Below are 15,276 nucleotides of genomic sequence, written 5' to 3'. Positions count from 1 at the left end.
TTTGTAGTGAGCGTGGAAGATACTGTCCTCCATTTAAAATGGGCAAGGCACGTGGCTAGGGACGGGGAACTGGACGTGATGGTAATGGTGGATGCAGAGGCCGAGGACAAGGCCGTGGGCAAGCCGAAATTGTGCCACAACAAACACCCACATCTTCTCGCCTGACCTTCCTGTTCCAATTTCTAGGGGACCGCAGCACACCACTATTGAACCCAGAGCAGTGTCAAAAGGTTGTTGGTTGGATAGCAGATAATGCTTCCAGTCACTTAGCCACCACCACCATCACCCTGTCTTCCACATGGTCAAGTCTCAGTAGCCGTGAGGCTGGACCGCATATTCCTCACCCTGATCCTCCTTCCTCCCACCATGCTGAGTACCCAGAGACAACTGATCCCACACTTGGACACTCTGAAGAGCTGTTCACTTTTCCATTTATAGATTCGGGCCTCTCGCCCGGTCCACTTGAAGCGGGGCGAGAGGAGATCGCGTGTAGCGATGGCCAAATATTTGAGCAGCCATGGTCACACGAAGGCGACGGTGGGAAAGTGTCACAAGAGGTGGACGATGATGAGACACAATTGCCAGAAAATCAGGAGGAGGACCAGGGTGCGAAAGTGGAAGACGAGGTGGTGGATGATATAGTAACTGACCCAACCTGACAGGAGGACATGCAGAGCGAGGACAGCAGCACACAGGGGGAGGGAGGCAGAGCACCCCAACAGGCAGGAAGAAGCAGTGTGGTGGCCGCAGACAGAAGGCAGGCAACCGTTCCCCGTAACACCAACACGAAGGAAGTTGCCAGTACAACTGTTAGGTCTTCCCGAGTCTGGTTGTTTTTTAAAGACTCTGCCGATAACCCCAAAAAGGCCATTTGAACCACCTGTCAGGCCAGCATTAGCAGGGGTGGCAAATCGACCAGCCTGACCACCACCAGCATGATCAGGCACATGGCAGCAAATCAGCCGACTTTGTGGGCCGAACCCCAGGGTCCAGGAGCAGTGTCTGCGGGTGGCACCATTGCTTCTTCCGCTGTTGTGCATGCAAGCCAATCCCCTGTCCATGGTACATGCGAAGACGCCTCCTGCCCTGCACCTGTCGTTGCACACTCAAGTAGCAGCATCAGGAAGCACGTCTATGTCCTTGTCCCAGCGCAGCGTTCAGTTGTCCATACCCCAGTCCTTGGAACGCAAGCGAAAATATGCAGCGAACGCCCCACAGGCCACACTACTAAATTCTCACATTTCACGACTGCTTGAGCTCTAAATGTTGCCTTTTAGGCTTGTGGAGATGGGAGCATTCCGCAACCTGATGGCAGTGGCCGTCCCTCGGTACTCGGTCCCCAGCCGCCACTATTGCTCCCGGTGTGTCGTCCCCGCATTATACAAGCACGTGTCCCAAAACATTAGCTGTGCTCTCAACAACACAGTTACCAGTAAAGTCCACCTAACCACGGACACGTGGGCAAGTGTTTGTGGGCAAGGACGGTACATCTCGCTGACGGCACACTGGGTTAACATAGCCGGGACCCAGTCGGACCTTGGGACGGAACATGTCCTCCCGATGCCAAGGATTGCGGGCCCTAGGTCAATCAGGGTTGCCCCCACGGTCTACAGCTCCTGCACCTCATCCTCCTCAGCCGCCTCCTCCTCTTCAGCCTCCATCTCCGAAATTACCACATCAGTCACAAGCGGGAAGCACTGCAGCACTGCTTCGGCCAAGTGGCAACAGGCTGTGCTGAAGCTAATATGCTTAGGTGAAAAACCGCACAATTCTGAAGAGTTGTGGACAGCTCTGAAAGAGCAGGCAGATCTGTGGCTCACACCGCTGAACCTACAGCCAGGTATCGTCGTGTGTGACAATGGCCGGAACCTGATGGCGGCTCTGAGGCGAGGCAAGCTCACACACGTACCATGCCTGGCTCATGTGCTTAACCTCGTGGGTCAGCGGTTTCTCAAATCCTACCAGGAGCTGCCGGATCTGCTTGTTAAAGTATGCCGCCTGTGTGCCCATTTTAGAAAGTCAGCTACAGCTTCCGCTGCCCTTGCCGTGCTTCAGCAGCGATTGCAGCTTCCGGCTCACAGACTGGTGTGTGATGTCCCCACGTGTTGGAACTCTACACTGCAGATGTTGGGAAGGATTTGTGAGCAGAAGAGGGCAGTTGTTGAGTACCAGCATCAACAAGACCGTCGGTATTCAGTTCAGACTCCACATATAAGACCTCAGGAGTGGACATGGATGTCAGACATATGTACCATCCTCCAAAACTTTGATGACTGCACCAAGATGGTGAGCAGTGATGACACCATAATTAGCGTCACCATTCTGCTTCTCTGTCTTCTGAAACGCTCTCTGCTCACAATCAAAGAGGATGCATTGCAGGCAGAGAACGATGAGATGGAGCAAGGAGCCATACAGGCTGATTACACACAGCCAAGCCTCATCTCATCCCAATGTGGATTGGGTGACAATGAGGAAGAGGAGGAGATGGAGGAAGGACAGGAGCTAGTTTCATGCACTATAGACGGTACTACCTGCACAGATGTCATACCGTCTGTTCAGCGTGGATGGCCAGAGGACAGAGAGGAGGAGGAGAAGGAGGAGAAGGAGAGCATAGTCAGTCATCCTCTTGGTGAGGACACAGAAGTCTTGCCTGTTAGTAGTCTGGCACGCATGGCTGAGTTAATGTTACGCTGCCTTTCCCATGACCCTTGTGTTCTCAAAATTTTGAGTGACAGTCATTACTGGTTGGTGACTCTTCTAGACCCACGCTACAAGGAGAACTTTATATCTCTTATTCCTGAGGCGGACAGGTCTACAAAAATGGGGCTGTACCAGAAGGTCCTTGTTGCGGAACTATTAAAGAAATTCCCATCTGAAAACGCTGGCGGCAGAGGGCACATTTCGTTGGACAACCAAGGAGTACAGGTGAAAGAGACACAACTTCAATCCCGCAGAGGCAGGGGAACACTGTACAAGTTCTGGGAGAGTTTTCTCAGACCCTCCCATCGCACAGGCCCTGAGGCGTGAAGTACTCTCGCAAGGAGTGCAAAGTTTGGGAAGATGCTGAGGGAGTACCTTGCCGACCTTACCAACGTCCTCCGTGATTCCGCTGAGCCTTATAATTATTGGGTATCCAAGCTGGATACGTGGAATGAACTGGCTCTCTATGCCTTGGAGTTCCTGGCCTGCCCTGCCGCCAGCGTTTTATCAGAGCGGGTTTTTATTGCCGCTGGTGGAATTATAACTGATAAGCGCATCCGCCTGTCAACTGAAAATGCTGACAGGCTGACTCTTATAAAAATGAACAAGGGCTGGATTGGGCCAGACTTCTCAACACCACCGAATGATAGCAGTGTAACATAAACTCAAATCCAGTGTCTTTTCTTGGGAGGTGTATTCCCATGCACCTTTGCACACCCACACATGGGTATACGCAGGGCAGACGTCAGCACCCGGCGCACCCGGGCAAGTGCCGGGGCCCTGGGCAGGCAGGGGGGCCCACTAGCGGTCGCGCACCCCGCTGGGCTATGGGCGGAGGAGAGCGGTGCCAGCGCCCGCCCTTCCCCCCGCTTGCTCAGGGCCCCGGCAGCTGGATACTTACCTCTCCCCGTGCCTCCGCAGATCCGCTGTCTTCCTGCTCTGCGCTCCCTGTGACGTCCCAGGTCAGAGGGTGCGGTGACGTCTTTCCACTGCGCGCTCCCCTGAGCCATCACAGGGAGCGCAGAGCGGGACGATGCCGGCAACGCTGGAGTCTGGACCCGAGCAGCGGGCAGCAGGTGAGGAGGAGGGAGGTGAGTATTTGATTTTTTTTTTTTAATGTATGGAGGCATGGGGCATAATATGGGGGGTGACATCCTGCATGGGGCATAATATGGGGGGGTGACATCTTGCATGGGGCATTATAACGAGAGGGGGGGGTGACATCCTGCATGGGGCATTATAAAGAGAGGGGGGGTGACATCCTGCATGGGGCAATATAAAGAAGGGGGGGTGACATCCTGCATGGGGCATTATAGAGAGAGGGAGTGACATCCTGCATGAGGCCTTATAAAGAGAGGGGGTGACATCCTGCATGGGGCATTATAAAGAGAGGGGGTGACATCCTGCATGGGGCCTTATAAAGAGGGGGGGTGACATCCTGCATGGGGCCTTATAAAGAGGGGGGGTACATCCTGCATGGGGCATTATAAAGAGGAGGTGTGACAGCCTGCATGGGGCATTATAAGGTGGGGAACAGCCTGCATGGGGCATTATAAGGGGGGCAGACAGCCTGCATAGTGCATTATGTGGGGGGAACAGCCTGCATGGAGCATTATAAGGGGGGGGGACAGCCTGTATGGGGCATTATGTGGGGGGTAACAGCCTGCATGGAGCATAATAAGGGGGGGACAGCCTGTATGGGGCATTATGTGGGCGGTAACAGCCTGCATGCAGCATTATATGGGGGCCAGTATCCTGTATGGAGCGTTATAAGGGGACCAGTATCCTGTATGGAGCGTTATATGGGGGCCAGTATCCTGTATGGAGCTTTATAAGGGGACCAGTATCCTGTATGGAGCGTTATATGGGGGCCAGTATCCTGTATGGAGCTTTATCAGGGGACCAGTATCCTGTATGGAGCGTTATATGGGGGCCAGTATTCTGTATGGAGCCTTATATTGGGGCCAGTATTCCGTATGGAGCCTTATATGGAGGCCAGTATTCTGTATGGAGCCTTATTTGGGGGCCAGTATTCCGTATGGAGCCTTATATGGAGTCCAGTATTCTGTATGGAGCCTTATATGGGGGCCAAGTATTCCGTATGGAGCCTTATATGGGGGCCAGTATTCCGTATGGGGCCTTATATGGGGGCCAGTATTCCGTATGGGGCCTTATATGGGGGCCAGTATTCCGTATGGGGCCTTATATGGGGGCCAGTATTCCGTATGGGGCCTTATATGGAGGCCAGTATTCCATATGGGGCCTTATATGGGGGCCAGTATTCTGTGTGGAGCGATTTGCTGGTTTCTGAGCTATTGTGGAATTTACAATAGATATTGCTCATGTAATGTAAGAAGTGAAATCTTCGCATTGTACTATATATATATTTCTCTGCGGTATCTGTGCATCATGAATCGTGGCATGTATTAAAGGGGCCCACTGAGACTCTTTCGCCCGGGGCCCAGAAAAACCTGGAGCCGGCCCTGGGTATACGCTTCCTGATTTTGGCTATTTGCTCTTGTCCTCTTCCTCCTCCTCATCCTCCACCACCATATCACCAGGGTGACCGTGGTATGTGATGCAACACCCACATAATTTTTTTAAAGGGTGTTTATGATGCCCGTAAAAAAATTTTTTATACAGTATGTTCATGTATACCCCCCAGGGGTAAATGTTTGTCAGCCCATACACTTAGTGCATGGGCATTACAAGTATAGGAGGCCTGCTCCTTTCTAATGGGAACATTTTTTTATGAGGCCCTCCTCCACGTCTCTTCCAAGGGTCATTGAAGTGCCTCCAAATTTTTGGCAGCCCTTGCATTCACTGCATAGGCCAACACTATGGGAGACTCTCTCCTTTCTAATGGGAATTTGCCGTTACTGTAGCCCTGCTCTATGTGTCTTTAAATTCTTAGTGGGGTTTTTCCTAAAATTGGTTAGTCGTTGGACTCACTGCATACCCTATAACTGTATAGCAGACCCTCTCCTTTCTAATGGGAACATGTCGTACCTTGTTACTGTGGCCCTGCTCTATGTGTCTTTAAATTCTTAGTGGGGTTTTTCCTAAAATTGGTCAGCCGTTGGACTCACTGCATACCCTATAACTATATAGCAGACCCTCTCCTTTCTAATGGGAACATGTTGTACTTGTTACTGTGGCCCTGCTCTGTGTGTCTTTAAATTCTTAGTGGGGTTTTTCCAAAAATTGGTCAGCCGTTGGACTCACTGCATAACCTATAACTGTATAGCAAACTCTCTCCTTTCTAAATGGAAATTGTCGTTACTGTGGCCCTGCTCTATGTGTCTTTAAATTCTTAGTGGGGTTTTTCCCAAATTTTAGCATCCCTTGCAGTCCCCGCATGGGGATTACCACCCGCTCCTTTATAATGGGAACATTTTTTTTACTGAGACCCTCCTCTATGTCTCTTCAAAGGGGTATTGGGTTGCGTCCAAATTTTTGGCAGCCCTTGCAGTCACTGGATACGCAATAACAGTATAGGGGACCCACTTGTTAATAATGGGAACAACAAAGCATAGCCGACTGATGGCTCTCTAACAATAGCGAGGGCCTTTTAAGAATAGTAAGGGCCGTCTGATGGCCCTATAAAAATAGGCTTTATGACTTTCAGAGTCGCTCCATCATAAATAAAACAGGATGTGTCTGATGATGTGTCACACACCACATTGCCAGATAAGGCTGTAAAATGTTAAAATGACATTTCCCGGTGAATGCATTTGTCTTAAAAAATAACGTAAAAAAAAACAAAACAATAGGATCTTTCTTTATTATAAAAAACAGTGTCACCAATTTAACCACAATGTAATCACATTGTTCAGCTCATGCACCTCCTCCTACATCTCCGAAATGACTACATCAGTCACAAGCTGACAGCACTGCAGCACTGCCTTGGCCAAGCTGCAACAGGCTGTACTGAAGATAACATGCTTAATGCTTAATTGACAAACCGCCCAGCGCTGCAGAGTTGTTGAAAGCTGTAACACAGCAGCCTGATCTGTGGCTCTCACCACTGAACATACAGCCAGGCATGATCATGTGTGACAATGGGTGGAACCTGGTGACGGAGAAATGACAGCCGGGGTAGATACGGTTTCCCTCTATGCCGCTCCTTTCACCGAGCTAAAGAATATGGCTGTGGTGAAATACAATTCCCACTGAGAAGCTGTTTCAGACTGAAAAACATTGTGCCCATCAGAGGATTTGATTCTGAGGGATAACCTTTCTCACCCGCTCAAGAGCCCCATAGCAGCTGCACAGTTAGCGCTATCATGAACTCTCCTGAGGTAGAAGCCAAGGCACACCAGAGGATTCTCTGGTGGGACCGTTCAACCCTGCCGAGAAGCAGTACTTGCTAAGAAAAGTGTGTGGGAAGGTTCCCGGACACTCTATTTTTACTGAGGAGGAAACACACGCAAACACGGGGAGAACATACAAAGTCCTTGCAGATGTTGTCCTTGCTGGGATTTGAACCCAGGATCCCAGCGCTGCAAGTCTTCAGTGCTAACCACTGATCCAATGTGCTGCGGTTCACCCTCTAATATCTAACAGGCTGGAGAAACTTGCACCTACTGCCACTCTATCTTCAGTTTCTTTGTGAGAAAATATATTTGGGCAGCCACTCAGTCTACCAAGTAAAATTCCTGAGAAGGAAATTGGGGATGGCTTCGCTACTGGTACTGGGGGCAGTGCTAATACCATGGCGTTGTACCATAGTTTACTGGAAATATTCCAGGCTGGTAGGAGGCAAGCAAATTCCCATAGAAAAGTACCAGCAGTAATGTTCAGGCCACATTTCAAGTGCAAGCAGCTTTAGAGGACTTCCTGGGAGAAATGAGAAGCAGGGTAGATACGGTTTCCCTCTATGCCAGTCCTTTCACCGAGCTAAATACAACTCTCAGCAAAAAAAGTTGTTTGTGTTTAGGCGGACCTTCCCAGTAAGTGCACTGGGGAGGGCATGGGTAATGTTGTGGGACCCGTGCTTGTGGAAGGCGGAGGCGATACCAGGAAATATAGTGGTGGCTGGAGACCGAGTATGGACACCCGGCAGCCGCCGGCATGAGGTTGTGAAAAGCTTTCACCTCCACGAGCTTTAAAAGGCCATATTTCAAGTGCAAAGAGCTGCCCAGAAATCTGGCAGTTTAGTGTTGCGACCTGTGGGTGGGTGGCTGGCTGCATACTTGCACTTGCATTCCAAGTAACAGAAAACTAAGCAGATGGTGGCCTCTATCATCATCATGGTCTCACCTCGGCACTATGAACTCTCCTGAAGGAGAAGCCAGGGCCCTCCGGAGGAGTCTCCGGTTCTCTGGAGGGCCCGTCCAACCCTGCCGAAAAGCAGCCCTGGCTAAGAAAAGTGTGGGGGAAGTTTCCTGGACACTCTATGGCTGCTTTTTTTAATATGGATCGGCCATGTTTATGCATGTTATTTTTCAAAACGCATTACAGATCAGCCCATTATCCAACTCTGTATTCAAGACATTAAATGCGCAAAGAAAGATGTGTGTGTGTCAAAGCACCACCAACAAGTGCGAGTTGATGTTGGACGGGCTGCCATTGCTTCTGCAACAAGCTCAATTACAGGACTTCTTGGGAGAAATGACATGCAGGGTAGATAAAGTTTCCCTCTATGCCAGTCCTTTCACCGAGCTAAATACAATTCTCAGCAAAAATAGTTGTGGACTGGCTCCATACCGTCCCTGGCCACATTCACCTGTCCACGTGTTTGTGGTTAGGCGGTTCTTTCCAGTAAGTGCACTGGGGAGTGCACGGGTAATGTTGTGGGACCCGTGCTTGTGGAAGGCGGAGGCGATACCGGGAAATATAGTGGCGGCTGGGCACCGAGTATGGACACCCGGCCGCCGCCGGCATGAGGTTATGAAAAGCGTCCACCTCCACGAGCCTAAAAGGCCACATTTCGAGTGCAAGCAGTTGTCAAAAATTTGGCAGTATAGTATTGCAGTCTGTGGGTGGGTGGGTGGCTGCCTGCATACTTGCGCTTGTATTCCAAGGAATGGGGTAGGGACAACTGAACACTGCAGTGGGACAAGGACGTGTACGGTGATTGTTGCAAGTCTGCAACGACAAGTGCATGGCGGGAGGCATCTTCGCATGCGCCATGGATTACTTATGATGGGCACACTTTTAGGCAGTGACCTGGGAGTCAGAGATGCTTCCAGAGGTCTTCCCCATGCTGTTCCCATGTCTTTTCAGCACTGTATGCATGTGTCTGATGATGGAAGGCAAAAAACACTGAACTAAGAAGCACAAGACACAGACCATACTATCACCCGTAGATTGTCTAACCTATATCGAGTGCTATAATGTATGGACCAATGGGGAATGGCAGACCATTCGGTAACAAACACGTTACATGCTCTGTCCGTGTTCCGGGGAGCTGTGATGCGTGCGTCTCTATGTGTCAGGTGACTCGGGTCTTTTTGACCCGACGTCAGCTGATACATGACGTGGCGCTCGCGGCTTCCGGTTCCTCCGGGCGGCGCATGCGCACATTACGAACGCCCCCTGCTACATTCACCAGCATAACAGCTGGGTGCACGTGTTCTCACGTGATTGCGATTTGAGGTCACATTAATTATGTATGCCCTGGATTCCATTGGTCACACTTATCTTTATATACGCGGTGGTTCAGTTGGACGGTACCCCCTGACGAAGGACTTGTTGTCCGAAACGCGCGTCGGGGTTTGCCGCATGTGCCATCCACATAAGCTGCTGTAGACACAAGTATATTATTTTTTACTGACTATACGCTGTCACCTATTTATTTAGTATTGACCGTCCAGATGCATTGGATATGGGTATGGTCACAATGATGGTGCACATGGTACCATTATATTAATGAGATGGCCTGATATCTGTCTCCGTTCCTGGTCTTCTAGGTGTTATTCACCATATGTTAAATGGAGCTTCAGCATTTGTCTGACATGTATACCTGTTGTACTACTATCTGTATGTTTCAATGCAGCTCACTATGTAATTTTTATTGTATGATTTCTGTTTGTGTTTGGACACTGCAATGCGGTTTTTCCTTTTGCATGTAGTGCCACGTGTTGCCGTTATGATAATAAAAGTCTTGTATGTATCCTTTGCCTTATTGGACCTATCATTCGGTGGTTCTCGTTTATCTTATGTGTCTGATGATGTGTCACACACCACATGGCCAGATAAGGTTGTAAAATGTTAAAATTACATTTCCTGGTGAATGCATTTCTCTTGGTTGAAAGCAATGCAAAAGTGCAAAAATGCATCAAAAACGCTACGTGTGAACATAGCCCAAGTTATGGAGGAGTATTCTTGCTTTTAGTTATTTATTTTGCCTTATATACAAGTCATTACCCTGGAAAGTATGTTCCTTAACATATTTCCCAGGAAAATCCATTTTCGTTGCTGACAGCAGTGATCTGGGAGTCAGAGATGCTTCCAGGGATCTTCCCCATGCTGTGCCCATGTCATTTGAGCACTGTTCCTATCGATTTGGGCAATTTTTAGGCCCTCTGCAGACCGCCGGGGTGAGCCACTTGAAAAATGCTCGAGTTTCCCATAGACTTGCATTGGACTCGTTGCTCAGGTCGAGCACCCGAGTATTCCAATTTGCTCGACCCGAGCAATGAGTACCCAAGCATTTTAGTGCTCGCTCATCACTTATTATGACCTAGTGATTGTAGAGCCTAGAAAGTGCAAGTGGCACCATTGATGGGCTGAGGATGCTGGTAGAAATAGTGAAGACTGCCCTGGCCAGGCTGCCATGTATTTGGAATCAATAGCAGCATAAATATTTTGCTTAACTTGAGCTATGATATTTGTTAATTGACTTAGCACCATCTATTAGCACTTAGCTGATTCCTAAATCAGTTGACAAAAGAAACAGTAGAGGAGGTCTTTTGATAATGTAAACTTCCTCTAAATTTTATCAAGAGCCATAGAGGATCCATATCTTATAGCTTAGTCATTGTCCATGGCCATTTTTCTACACATACCTCTCAGATAACTAGCAAATATTAGTAAGAAGAGAATTGTCAGGGGGTCTGTCCTGAGAGAAAATATCTGTCAAGGGTTATGCGCAAACATAACCAAGATCTTTAGGAGGAGGGTGTTGAGTCAGCAGCAATAGTCCTAGACATGGATAATGTAGACCATGTCCATCCCATTGACCCACTTTGGGAAATCATTTCTCCCTAGCCTTGTTAGCCCAGTTTTGTTGAAAATATTATAGGACCAGGTAGGCTCCAGTGTAAAATTCCAAGTCATGGAACCCCAAAATATACAAGATGATAATGGTCATAAGATTCCACAGCCGATTACCTCCAAGAATTTAACGACCTCATCATCTCCAACTATTAATGAGGACAGCAGCTCCAGTTGGCTGTTGAAGTTACCAGGTCTATCACAGCACAACACTTTCATGATTAACCAAACTCTCAAACCAAGAACTAGGAGGTAGTATAAAACCATGATAGCAGAGTTTCAGAACTGGTACAAGAATCCATATTGAGTCGCTCCGCAAGAAAACTTCTAAAGATGATTTCATGGACAAGATATTTCCAATAAATTGGACCGTTTGACTGACAGATAACAAGCACACGATACTTTGGACACTGGAATATGTGCCAGGTCATTCGAGAGAATTAGCAGGAGATCTGTCCAGTGAGAAAATATCCTTCAAGAGTTATACGCAAACATAGCCAAGATCTTCAGGAGGAGGGAATTGAGTCTGTTTTGAATGAGCCAAAATAGCACTAGACATGGGTAATAGAGGCCATATCCATCACATGGACTCTCTTGGAGAACTCATTCCTCCTCAGACTTGTTAGCCCAAGTTTTGTTGAAAATCTTAGAGCATCAGGTAGATCTAAGTTTCAAATTATAATGCATGGAACCCCAAAATATACAAGATCATAAAGGATCAGAATATCCCACAACTGATTAGTTCCAAGCATCTAACGACCTTATTAGCTTCAATAATTAATGAGGATAGCAGCTCCTGTTGGCTTTTGAAGTTACCGGGTTTATCCCAGCCCAATTCTTTCATGGTTAATCAAACCCTTAAACCAAGAACCAGAAGTTAGTACAAAGCCATGGCAGCAGAGTTTTCAGAACTGGTACAAGAGTCCATGTTAAGTCACTCTACAAGAAAACTTTTAAAGATTATTCCATGGACCAGATATTTCTAAAAAATTGTACCATATTACTGGCATATAACAACCACACTATACTTTGAACGCCGGAGCTTTAGTATGGATGTTTCAATTTTGTTGTTGTCAAAGTTGAAGCTATAATACATTTTTACAAAATATTAAGGAAGGGCCAATGTACCTTAAGGTTTTATGAATATGGCCATTTATCTTTGATGTATGAAGATGTCATTCTAAATTCCTTATATCACTGTACGTAATGTTTGTTGGAAATCTGAAGGTTCAACCTTGAGCTCAACGAACTGCATGTGGAGGAAGATAGACCTGTATATCTTTCAACTCTTAAGGAATGATGAAACATCCAATGTTCTGGTAATTACACATTCCAATGGAGAGTTATAACAAGATATACTCCAAATCTATAATATTGAGAAGTTTCTTGACCTTTGGCAGAATCTTTTTGTCACAATTTTTGCCTAAGTGAAAGTTCTTATCCAAATGGATTTGTCTCCTCTCTTCCTTATATAAAATGAATATAATACATCATAAACTTAACTGAAAATATGAAGATATCAAGACACCTGACCAAATGATAGAAATAAAGAGACATATTCTTAACCCTTCCATGAAGAGGACACATAGTATCCAGTATCAAACCCCAAAAATTATAGCGATGCAAGGATTAACTAGAGTCAATATTAATATAATCTGGGCAGTAAAGGATATAAACTGTAGGTTTAAGAATCCACTTTTCCTTCCAGCTCATGAAACTTGGATAAAATAACACAAACTTATGCAGCTTACTATTTTTTCTTTCAAAACACAATATTTTGAAATAATTTGTGGGTTTTATAAGTCTAGAAAAAGCCACAAGGGGCCAGGCTTCTGACGTAACCGTCTTTGAATTTCACAAAGTCCATTTCCATGTTGATGCGAGGGAATGATTTGACAGCACATGGGGGCTCCAAAGGAGGGGAACTGCTCCCCAAACACAAATTTCACTGTGGCTACTGGTGAAAAAACAAATAGTCTGGGCCATGATTAGATTAACCTCTCTCCGGCTGAAAGGGGCTATAATGCGGTCTATGGAGATAATCCCTATAAAATGAATCCTGCATGGTATAACATAGGTCTTATATACCTACTCGTGAAAATTGGTGTCTCCAGCACGTATATTTACGCGGTCTGTTTGCTATTAAGGAACTGTTTGTAAGCCACATGATACCACACAAGTTTGGATACATAAAGCTCAAAATGGTTGGAGCTGACCCAAAGCCAAGGAACCCAAATGTATCTTTGTTGTTATATTTCAATGGTTGTTTCAACAAACTTGGCAAAAGTCAAGAGTGCAACAAAAATAAGAAACATAATGTAATATATCCTGGTAGAAAAAAATTACTTTTTATCCATGTTAGCCACTTCTCCTTCCTTTGCCTTCTGAACTTATTATTTTCTCCAAATACTGCCAAACTCTATCTTGAGAGAATAGCAAGAGTTGTTCACTTAGAGATCAGGTTTCATGCTGCTCAAAGAAGTCAATGAAGAGTGAAAGGGGAAGAGGAAGAAGCTGTTGTAGAGAGATACAGAGGCAAAGTGACAAGCAAAGATTGCTGTTGTTTTCTAATAAAATGATATCACCCTAGAGTTAGATTCAAAGCTACACTGCTCAGTATTCCTTAGATAACAACAACTTTCTAATAGGAAATTACTCCCAAGAAAGGAGGTGAGTATATTAGATCTTAAAAATTAACTTTTATTAAACAGTCAGGATAAAAATATAATAAAAACCAGTAGCTTCATAAAACATGGCGGGTACCGTCAATACATAAATGGATCACAGATACCAAGGTAAAAATAATGATTAGTGATGAGCGAGCATAGTCGTAAGTACTCGGTACTCGCCCAAGCATCTCAGTACTCGAGATGCTCGGAGCTCGCCCAGTACTTGCGAGATGCTAGGGCGGATGCTCGGGTCCCCTCCCTGCATGTTTGGTGCTCTTTAGAGCGCCAATCAACATGCAGGGATTGCCTGCCACTCATTGTAATGCCGCAGCCATGTTGGTTGTGGCATTACAGTGATTGGCTGGCCGCACAGCGTCATCAGGTCTATATCAGACCTGGCGCCGCCATGCTCGTCACAGTCACTCCGGAATCAGACGGTGTAGGGAGAGGTGCTGCTGCGTCAGGGAGAGAGTTGCTTGTGTATTAGGTAGTGTAGGGAGAAAAACCGTACATTACACATATCCATCTTAACAAACAGTCCTTCTGAGGACTAATCCATCTGCAGAGATATCAGGCAGACAGTGTATATAGGCAGGCAGACAGTGTATATAGCAGACTGCAGTGCATATAGCACAAGAGGCTCTATTCCAATTCTGCCTTCTGCTGCTGTTAGATATTTCTATACAGAGGCCCAGGTCTCAGGGGCCAGGAATATTTTTTTAGGATCTTAATCCTCATTATTTGATTAAAAAGCAATCCAGAGAACACCGTTTTTTCTGCGCCATTTGCTTGTTGGCACTGCAGAATAAAGCCAGGTCCTTTCCATATTACAGAGCTAGAAATCCAACTATTTAAAACTCTGTTTTCTCCATCACGCGGATCACATATACGTTGTCAGAAAATACTGCCATTTCTGGCCTCCATTAAAAATTTCCTACAGGCCAGGTATTTAAAACTCTGTTTTCTCCGTCACACAGATCACATATAAGTTTGCTCCAAACTCAGTCATTTGTAGTGAGCGTGGAAGATACTGTCCTCCATTTAAAATGGGCAAAGCACGTGGCAAGGGACGGGGAACTGGACGTGATGGTGATGGTGCATGCAGAGGCTGAGGACAAGGCCGTGGGCAAGCTGAAATTGTGCCACAACAAACAACCACATCTTCTCACCCGACCTTCCTGTCCCAATTCCTAGGGGACCGCAGCACACCACTATTGAACCCAGAGTGGTGTCAAAAGGTTGTTGGTTGGATGCTTCCAGTCACTTAGCCACCACCACCATCACCCTGTCTTCCACACGATCAAGTCTCAGTAGCCGTGAGTGTGTACCGCATATTCCTCACCCTGATCCTCCTTCCTCCCACCATGCCGAGTCCCGAGAGACAACTGATCCCACACTTGAACACTCTGAAGAGCTGTTCACTTTTCCATTTATAGATTCGGGCCTCTCGCCCAGTCCACTTGAAGCGGGGAAAAAGAAGACCGCGTGTAGTGATGCCCAAATAATTGAGCAGCCATGGTCACATGAAGGCGACGGTGGAAAAGTGTCACAAGAGGTGGACGATGATGAGACACAATTGCCAGAAAGTCAGGAGGAGGACCAGGGTGCGGAAGTGGAAGATGAGGTGGTGGATGATATAGTAACTGACCCAACCTGGCAGGAGGACATGCAGAGCAAGGAGAGCAGC

This window comes from Phyllobates terribilis, unplaced genomic scaffold, assembly GCF_046119375.1.
Source record: "Phyllobates terribilis strain yellow unplaced genomic scaffold, ASM4611937v1 Scaffold_5__5_contigs__length_657084704, whole genome shotgun sequence".
Classification (NCBI taxonomy): Eukaryota; Metazoa; Chordata; class Amphibia; order Anura; family Dendrobatidae; genus Phyllobates; species Phyllobates terribilis.
This window is presented reverse-complemented; position numbering follows the sequence as displayed.